At 45.9% G+C, this 9,026-nt stretch overlaps 1 long non-coding RNA gene across 1 annotated transcript; it reads left to right on the top strand.

Annotated features, from left to right (window-relative positions):
• Positions 1-261: 261 nt before the first annotated feature.
• LOC115501438 lies at positions 262-4,060 on the top strand. Its single transcript, XR_003964792.1, has 3 exons — positions 262-330; positions 3,145-3,256; positions 3,535-4,060. It is a non-coding gene; the product is annotated as an uncharacterized LOC115501438 (long non-coding RNA).
• The last annotated feature ends 4,966 nt before the right edge of the window (positions 4,061-9,026 follow it).

Below are 9,026 nucleotides of genomic sequence, written 5' to 3'. Positions count from 1 at the left end.
TGGATTGTATTTTCTACATTTCCTCCCCTCATTCTTTTATTGATTTGTAAATTATGGATTGAATATACATATCAAACCATTCTTCTGATGGTTGTGGTAGATTATGACACTCGTGGCCCTCTGTGAAGCGTGCCACCTGGTATCTTTCGTAATCTTTCGTATCTTTCATAATCTTTCACGTCGTGCGGCCAATCTCTAGAACTCCTCCCATCTTGCAAAACTGAAACTCTGTACTTGTTACGCACTGATTCCCCAGCCTCCCTCCCCAGCCACCGGCAAGTGTCACTCTAGTCTCCGTCCCTGTGAATTTGACCACTCTGGGCACCTCAGGTAAGCAGACTCACACAGCACCTGTCTTTTTGCGTCTGATGTATTTCATTCGGCGTTATGTCCTCGAGGTTCATCCCAGTTGTAGCCCGTGTCTGGATTTCCTTCATTTGTAAGGGTGAAGGATGGTCCACTGAGTCGCTTCTGCCTGTTGGCCATTATGAATAATGCTGCCGTGAGCGATCTTTCTTTCCACTCTTTTGGCGATAGATCCAGAATTTTCCATAGGGAATCTCTGTGTTTAATTAGTTGAGGTGCCGCTTCTCGCATTAGTAACTATTCTGTTTCCCACAGCAGCTCCGTCGTTTTACGTTCCTACCAACAGTGCACAAGGGCTTGTTATTTTAAATTTTGGGGGGTGGGGAGGGGCAGAGAGAGAGAATGGGAGAGAGAGGATCTCAAGCAGGCTCCACACCCAGGGCGGCCCGACGTGGGGCTCGATCTCATGACTTTCAGATCACAGACTTGGGCCAAAATCCAGAGTCAGATGCTCAACCGACTGGGCCCCCCGGACTTGTTGTTAATATTTTTTTTTATAGTGGGCCATCCTGACGGGCCAGTCAGTTCCACCTTTAATTTTAAAAACTGAACCAAAATTTCGATTTCCGGTCAATGCTCTGAGATCTTGACCTGTTCTATACCCATAGGACCCTTTCTCCATCTCCACTGTCATAGCTGTAGGGCCAGGCAGATACCTCCACGGACAGGTCTCTACTAAAAATCTGCCTTCAGAGATCGATACTTCCTTTACACGGAGAGAGCATGGCTAGAAACGGATGGAAACCACACCCAGGAGTGCAAGGGCCCTACAGTAAGTTGCTCGGGGGAATTGAAAGAGCTTTTGAAGTAACAGGTGGCAGTTTGAGAGCCTTTGAACCAGACTTTACTTATTGGCTAAAAAGGAATCTTGTTGTTTTAATCAAAGAGAAAATGTGCAGTGGTATCTGGGGGGGGGGGGGGGGACGGTGGTTCTCATAACCTGTATCCCAAGTGTCTGCAGACACATCGCATATTTCAAAGTGATTCCTCTTAAAGTGGCAGGAAAGTGACTGGCCGTAGTATTTGGCTGAGCAACCGCCAGATTTTCTGGAGTCATACGGCGATGTCTCTCAAACCAGACCCGTTGAAATATAACAAGTGATCCCTCTGAGATCTTGAAACACGTTCAACCGGTGTGTTCTCTGCAGTCAGGTGATTTGGTACAGTGTTTTAGTGAATCGTCACCAGAGTCTCCAAACTGCTTTAAAAAAAAAAAAAAAAAAGCAAATGCACACTATCCCTTGCTCCTTTTCTCATCCAAAAAGGCTGCTGATTCCAGAGGCTTCCATACCATGCCTCGCTGCCCCTTGCTTCTCCCCGGCAATGTCCCGCGACATTCTCTTCACTCTTGATGTGTCCCCCCTCCTCCGTTTCTGACCTTTCTTTTCCATATTCCACTCTTTCTCCCTCTGGAAATCACCTCTGCAACCTATTCCTCATTTTCAATTCCCTGCAGTCACCAGACAGGCCGAAGTAATAGACAAGTCCGTTTCCTGTCATCCTACACGCTACACCCTTCTCCCCGACTTTGCAAAGTACATTCAGGAAAAATCGGCCGTACGAGGAATCACTTCATTGTTGTTGTTTCCTTTGGACTTCCATCAGCACTTTATGAATTTCTTAACTTTCAGGGGGAAACCTGCCTGAAATCTGGACACCCAGGGCTTTCTGTGAACACTGAGAGTATGAGTAATGATGCCGACGTTCATAAGCCATCCTTGGAAATGACTTATGTCACTGAATGGTGGGCTTTGTCTCCAGTGTCCTGCTCAGCTTTTACACGTGCACAGGCTATTGTCAGACGTTCAACCCCATTTCCGTCTGGCAGACAAAAAGCACGAATGTGAACCCTCCAAAAAAAAAAAAAATAATAATAATAGTAAAAGAGGTTGGTTTATAAAACCCAGAGCTGGCTCTTCAGTTGGTTTAAGAATTTGTCCGGAGGCGGGGGGGGGGGGGGCCCTGGGGGGCTCAGTCGGTTGAGTGTCCGACTTCGGCGCAGGTCATGATCTCACAGTCCGTGAGTTCGAGCCTCGCCTCGGGCTCTGTGCTCACAGCTCGGAGCCCGGAGCCTGCTTCCTATTCCGTGTCTCCCTCGCTCTCTGTGCCCCTCCCCTGCTCATGCTCTGTCTCTCTACCAAAAATAAATAAATATTTTTTTAAAAAATCTTAAAAAAAAAAAAAGAATTTGTCTGGAGGAGGTTAACAGTATTAGAAGGAACACACTCCGTGTTGGAGTAACGATATTCTGCTGGGATTGCTTTTCTAGTCATCACCGCCACGTCAACTAACATTTGGCCCCCGCGCTCTGTTCTGCCATCCGAATTAGTGGTGCTCACCAACACCAGGTTCAGCGGGCCCCCTCCCCGCTCAGAGACGCCCCCCCCTCCGTGGGTTTTAGCTGTGCAAGTCGTAGCTCCCAACCTTGATTTCATCTGCAGAACAAGTATCTGGCTCAGTCACCTGCCAACCCAGGACTCTGGAGAAGGTGACTAACTAATGTCTTGATGCCTCAGTTTCCATCTGTGAAATGGGGCTGGTAATGCTATATGGCTCAGAGCAGTGCTAGACCTAAGCCAGCAGTCGATGGATGCTAGCTCTTCCCGCCATTACGTAAATGATTGTTGTGCATGCCCCCCCCCCCGCCCCCCGCCCCGCGCTCTCATCTGTACAGTGGCTCATGCCACCCGCTGATTTTCAGGTAAGGAAGTGGGAAGAGGGTACCTTCTGAACCTCTGGGATCGAAAACACGCTCAGACATTCTGATCTACCTCCTAGGAAAGGCTCCCGCCCTCCCTCGAGGGACATACCTCCAGGAACATCACTGGCTTGAACTCCTGTTCCAAATACCTGTTCTGAAACTCGGTCACCAGTTGGACCACTAGGACTGGTAAGAAACCATCGAGAGGGGTCCAAAGTAAATGGGAAAACAGCACCTACCACCCCAGGGCTAGCATTTCCTTGTGCTGTCGGATCTCCTGGGAAAACTGGATTCTTAGGTGAAGTTGCCTGCATTTTAAACGTGAACATGATTTCAAATGTTACATTTTTGAAATAGAATTCGAAGGGAGCCCCAAGAACCATTAATAGGTGAGCCCCAAACATGTACATCAGGCCCCTGTAACTCCAACTTCTGCCCTCTGGCCTATACAAACCTGTTCCTTCCAGAGAGTTCCTGACGACAAAGAGAAAATGACAATGTTGGAGTCGAGAGGACTTCCCGTGTGCACTACTGAGACAAAGAACTCCCTTTTATGGAAGACGATGCTGCTTTCCAACGATGTGAACGGACTTGCCCAAGGTCATCTAGACTTCAACAAAGAGGCCAAGCAGGCTGTTACCCACCCCCCCCCCACACACACACCCATTCTACCACACGGGGGCCTCCCCAGTCTAGGTCTGCCCTTAGGGGGGTGCACAAACCACTCCCATGTTGGGCGTTTTGTTCTATTTGTGCATCTCCCAGCCCGCAGCCCAGGGACCAACTCTTCCCCTTTGTCAGCCCTCTTTAGCCCTGACCCTGGTGCCTGCCACAATCCTAGGCAAGTGGCCAACAAATTGTTGTGGCTCAAAGGAATTGAAGTAATTAAGCCCGTCGGGTTATTGCATTAAAGTAACAACTTACTTGATATGTACGGATAATGTCAGATCTGCTTTAGATCCCCTGGATTCTAAAGTAAATGAGTTTCTGGATCCTTCACTAGCTCAAAACCTTCATTCATTCATTCATTTGTCCGTTCATTTGGCCTTTCTTGAGCTGCCCCTTGGGCTAGGCACTGTGTTAGGGACAGACACACAGTCCAGTCCATAGAAGAATCTTGACAGTGTTAAGTGTAGATATTATAAAGGCATATGTTCATTGTAAAAGAGAAAAAAAAAACCATACCAATTTAAACACGAGGATGGAAAACGAATTCAGATGGAAACTGAGACAGCTGTACACAAGGAAGTTCTCTCCTTCTCTCTCGGCCCCCCTATCCCTTTCTGGTGGCTCAGAAACACACAGTTATTTCCTAAAGCACCGGAGGAAGGCTGCATAATTCCTGCATGGAGAGTTGGCATTGTAGGGGCATAGATCTGGAAGGGGCCTTCGGGATCTCTTTGCCCCATCTGAGAAGGATTTACTGACTTTTTTTTTTAACTTGAGAGAGAGAGAGAGAGAGAGAGAGAGCATGTGTGCATGTGAGCAGGGGAGGAGCAGCAAGAAAGAGAGAGAGAGAGAGAATCCCAACCCCGTCAGCACAGAGCCTGCTGTGGGGCTGGAACCCACGAACCCCGAGATCATGGCTTCAGCAGAAATCAAGAGTCGGACGCTTAACCGACTGAGCCACCCGGGAGCCCCGGATTTACCGACTTCTTAAAGCAGCGTTTTATGACCTGCCATCTGCCTTTGGCTTTAATGATCCCAGAACATAAACAAAGACACCGAGTAATGGTTCGAGCAGTCAGATCCCGCCGTGTGATCCCAGAGGACGTTTATTTTCGTGAATCCAGGCTCAGGGATCTGGCAGCTTCTGTATCTGGTTCACTTCATCTGTTTGGCCTTTAAATGTGAGGTCTGAGGTCCCTACCTCTTTTCTCTCCACACGGTCTCCCTAGGTGACCTCATTAAAACGCATGGGTTAGAATACCATCTACGTTTCAAAGGCTTCCAAATTTACATCTGTAGCTCAGTCTTCTTTTTGTTGCCAGGGCTGACGTCAGAGAAATTACTGCCTGTTGTCTCTTCGAGGACGTTTATGGTTGTGGGTCTCCAGTGAAAAAACACTGAGGTTTTTCAGCCATTCCGAGTTTATTTTTGTGAATGGTGTTACGAGAGCGGTCCAGTTCATTCTTTGGCGTGTCGCCGTCCAGCTTTCCCGGCACCATTTGTTGAAGAGATTGGCTTTTCCCCATTCCATATTCTCGCCTCCTCCTTTATCAAAGGTTAATTGACTATGTAATTGTGGGTTTATTTCTGGGCGCTCTATTCTGTTCCGTTGATCTGTGTGTCTATTCCAGCTCAGTCCTCTCGTGTCTGAGCCACAGTGTTATGTTCTGCTCCCTACTCAACATTTCCACTTGGGGGGGGGGTCTTAGGGTTATTTCAAGACACATCGAAATAGCCCTTTCTCCCCGCCCAGGTTTCCCTCTCCATCGTAATGGCACCGTTGTCTATTCGTATCATTTTCTCATAGAAAATTGGAAGCTCTCCTCAAGTTCTCCCTTGCCTGTTTCCTCATCCATCCAATCCACCCATCAGGAAGTCCCACCACATCCTCCACCACCAACACAGCCATGTCTCCCTCTTCTCCGCACCCTTCCTGTCAACCGCCATAGTCCAGACCACCATAATCTCTCTTGGACTGTAACAAACATCCCCCGAGTTGGCCTCCATGCTTCCATAATACCATTCTCTAATCAGTTCTCAACTTAGCAACAAATGATGTTAGAAGTCCAGTCAAACTGGGTCACCCCTCAACTTGACATATGGCTGCCCACTGAACTTCAAGTGGCCTCCAACTGCCCTCCAGCTTGCCTGCCTTGTCTTGTGCCCTCCTCTCCTTATTCGTGGTCCTGAAGTCTCGATGGCTCCCTTAAGTGCCGCAAGTATGTTTTTACACCATGGTCTTTGTCAATGCTGCCCACTAGGCTGCATTTTTTTTGTCCCCACTCTTTACACTGGGACCTCCTTTCCAGCCTTAGTCTCACTCAAATACCCAAGTTCATGGAGACTTTCTCTGGCACGCAAGAAAGATACTAGAAAAATAGCACTCAAGGACCCCAGTAGGTTCCTGTCATTCTCTATATTAGATTAGCCTTTCCCCCTTTTCAAGGCACACATTAGAAATGGCAATTGTCTAAGTGACTTGTTTTCTGGTGTCTTCCACTAGAAGAGAAGCCATATGAAGGTAGAGACTGTGTCTCATTTGTTATAATATCCCTAGTATTTATGTCACATAGAAGGTACTCGGAAAATGTGGCCGGTCTTCTTAACATGAACAAGTAGTAAGACTAGAGGGAAACTGGAGCAAAATGGTGGATTAAGAAGCTCCAAGCTCTTGGTCAACCACAGAAAACAAACAAATCGGAAACTGACTGACTTAACTTTGTCAGAACTCAGGGCAGGAGGGCGGAGGGAGTCCAATTTTTAAATCAAGTGAATGTCAAATTAAAAAAAAAAAAAGACAGAAAGAAAAGAAAGGAGAAGGAAAGAAGAGAAAAGAAAAAGAAAAGAAACTATCTTCAAAGCGGTAGGAACGTTTTGTGGCATTCTTACTTGGCCTTACCCCGCCCCTCCCTGGCACAGTAGAAGCTTTGGTCTTAAAGTAGCAGCAGCCTGTGTTCCCAGTTTGGGACCTCAGTCCTTCGAAGCAGAGGGAGCAGAACAGACCTCATTCCCAAGTTATTGTCTATATCTATTCTAATCTCTCCGGGGGATACTTGAAGGACTGATACAAGACATTTCTTTCTTTTTTTTTTTTTAATTTAATTTTTTATTTTTTTTAATTTACAAACAAATTAGCATATAGTGCAACAATGATTTCAGGAGTTAGATTCCTTAGTGCCCCTTCCCCATTTAGCCCATCCCCTCACCTGCAACCCCTCCAGCAACCCTCAGTTTATTCTCCATATTTATGAGTCTCTTCTGTTTTGTCCCCCTCCCTGTTTTTATATTATTTTAGTTTCCCTTCCCTTATGTTCATCTGTTTTGTCTCTTAAAGTCCTCATAGGAGTGAAGCAAGACATTTATTTCTGTCTCACGTAGCTTGGAACTGGGGTGAGAAGAACGATGGACACAGCTCATGAAAGCAGCAAGGTGAACTAGAGACCCACGGCTCTCTGGGGCAAGAAGTTGTGGGTTGTGACATAAAATGGATGACCTAAGACCTGGAAGGAAAGCTGGGGTGAGATTCTTTGGGAAACTAAGTCATTCAAAAGCCACCATACATGAGAGGAGATTTAAAGCCATGCACATCCCCAGGGCAAGAGGCATGCTCAGAAAAGACCTCAGAAGACGTTAAGATTTCACCTTGAGCGAGGGGCACCTAGGTGGCTCAGTTGGTTAAACACCTGACTTTGGCTCAGGTCATGATCTTGCAGTTTGTGAGTTCGAGCCCCATACTGGGCTCTGTGCCGACAGCTCAGAGCCTGGAGCCTGCTTCAGATTCTGTGTCTCCCTCTCTCTCTGCCCCTAATCCACTTGCACTCTGTCTCAAAAATAAAGAGCTTGCACTCAAGCTCTCAAAAATAAAGAAACATTTAAAAAATTAAAAAAAAAAGATTTCATCTTGAGCTAATCCCTAGCTTCAGTGCAAGTCTAGCTTAGTGCTGGCAAAGCGTTCCAGCCGAGAGCCAATTTACAAAGACTAGGAGGGCTATTTTAGTTTTCTGTATGTGTGTGAGTGTTTGCTCCTGGTAGTCAAGGAAATCTCTAGCAAAACATTAGCCGAACAAGAGCAAAAGGAACAGACTTTAGTGATCACATATGATAAGGAATAGTTGTTGTAAAAATGGTTTCGAAAATCACAAAAGAGATGGGCTATCATAGCCTTCGTCAATAAGAACAAACACAATAGAGCAATCTAAAGGTCCCAGAACATTCTGAGGAAGACAGAGGAGCTGATCTTCAGAGTTACAACATTGTAATAGTCAAACATGCAATTTTCAACAAAAAGTCACAAGGCATACAGAGAAACAGTAAAATCTAGCCCACTCGAAGGGACGAAATAAACTGACAGAAACTGTCCCGAGGAATGCCAGCCATCAGACTTCCTAGGACGAGGCTTTAAAACAACAACTGCAATATGAATGAAAGGAAAAATATGGGCAAAGAACTAAAGGAAATCAGAAAAAGATGCATTAGCAAAGTGAGAATATCATTACAGAGAGAAAGGGTTAATAAGGACTGAACAGAAATTCCAGAGCTGAAAAGTAAAGTCATTAACATTAAAAATTCACTAGAGGGGCTCAACAACAGATTTGAGCAGCCAGAGAAAAAGAATCAGCAAACTTAAAGACATGACATTTGAAATTCCAAGTATGAAGGAGAAATAAGAAAGAATGAAGAAAAGTGAACAGAGCCTAAGGGACACCATCCAGTGGATAAACCAACATCACATTATGGGAGTCCAAGAATGAGGACGGAGAGAGAGAGAACAAGGGGCAGGAAGATTATTTGAAGAATTAATCACCAAAACCAGCTCAAATTTGGGGCGCCTGGGTGGCTCAGTCGGTTGAGCATCTGACTTCGGCTCAGGTCATGATCTCACAGCTTGTGGGTTCAAGCCCCGTGTCGGGCTCTGTGCTGATGGCTCAGAGCCTGAAGCCTGCTTTGGATTCCGTGTCTCCCTCTCTCTCTACCCCTAACCCACTCACATTCTGTCTCTGTCTCTCTCAAAAATAAACATTTAAAAAAATTTTTTTTTTTAAAAACCAGCTCAAATTTGATGAAAGATCTGAGCATACAAAGCCAACAAGCTCAATAAACTCCAAGTAGAATAAACTCAAAGGGACCCGCGGCAAGTCACATTATAATCCAACTGACAAAAAACCAAAGAGAAAATCTTGAAAGCCACAAGAGAAATGACTTAACGCATATGAGCGACCTTTAATAAGATCACTTGTTGATTTCTCCACAGAAACTTGGGACACCAGAAGGCTAGGGGGTGATATATTTA

This window comes from Lynx canadensis, chromosome E1 (genome assembly GCF_007474595.2).
Source record: "Lynx canadensis isolate LIC74 chromosome E1, mLynCan4.pri.v2, whole genome shotgun sequence".
Taxonomy (NCBI): Eukaryota; Metazoa; Chordata; class Mammalia; order Carnivora; family Felidae; genus Lynx; species Lynx canadensis.
Note: the sequence above shows the minus strand (reverse complement) of the source record. Positions and strands in the feature narration are given on the sequence as shown.